We start from the raw sequence: 846 nt of genomic DNA, 5'->3' as shown, positions 1-846 counted from the left end.
CACCTAGAGGGGTGGGATAGGGAGGGTGGGAGGGAGGGAGATGCAAGAGGGAAGAGATATGGGAACATATGTATATGTATAACTGATTCACTTTGTTGTAAAGCAGAAACTAACACACCATTGTAAAACAGTTATACTCAATAAAGATGTTAAAAAAAAAAAACACATCATGCTAAGTGAAAGAAGTCACACAAAGGATTGTACAATATGAGGCCATTCTTATGAAATGTCCAAAAAGCCAAATTCATAGAGAGGGGGAGCACATCAATGAGAGGCTGGGGTGGAGGCAGGACTGACTGCAAATGAGCACAAAGGATTTTTCTGGGGTGATGGAAATGTGCTAAAACTGGATGTGGTGATGGTTACACAGCCCCAGAAATCCACAAAGCCATAGGACTGTACACTTGGAAGGAGTGCATTTTACAGTAGGTAAATTAACCGCAGCAAACGCAGCAGCCACCAGCTGCCTCATGATGGTGACCTGAACTTACACATTTAACTCCCCCCTTCCACATCCCTTTGAAATAATCAAAGAAATATTAAAATACTAAAAACAAATTGTATTAGCACATGATGACAGCCAATGGTTAATAATAAGCAAAAACACTTTCAGGATTTCCAGGGGCAGAAGAGATGGGCCTCACCAGTCCTTCCCATCAGGAAACTTACACAAGCCTCTTAGATAGCCTCATCCACCAGTGGGCAGACAGCAGAAGCAAGAAGAAGTACAATCCTGCAGCCTGTGGAACAAAAACCACATTCACAGAAAGATAGACAAGATGAAAAGGCAGAGGACTATGTACCAGATGAAGGAACAAGATAAAACCCCAGAAAAGCAACTAAATG

At 42.1% G+C, this 846-nt stretch overlaps 1 protein-coding gene across 2 annotated transcripts in view; it reads right to left on the bottom strand.

The window, feature by feature from the left end:
• RALGPS1 (Ral GEF with PH domain and SH3 binding motif 1) overlaps nt 1–759 on the bottom strand; it is a 104,643-nt gene extending 103,884 nt beyond the window's left edge. For both annotated transcript variants that reach the window (XM_028493509.2, XM_028493507.2), the window contains exon 1: nt 670–759. The gene's annotated coding sequence lies outside the window, so the exon portion shown is untranslated. The remainder of the gene's footprint in view (nt 1–669) is intronic.
• Nucleotides 760–846: the final 87 nt, after the last annotated feature.

Source organism: Physeter macrocephalus, chromosome 9 (assembly GCF_002837175.3).
Source record: "Physeter macrocephalus isolate SW-GA chromosome 9, ASM283717v5, whole genome shotgun sequence".
NCBI lineage: Eukaryota > Metazoa > Chordata > Mammalia > Artiodactyla > Physeteridae > Physeter > Physeter macrocephalus.
This window is presented reverse-complemented; position numbering and strand designations above follow the sequence as displayed.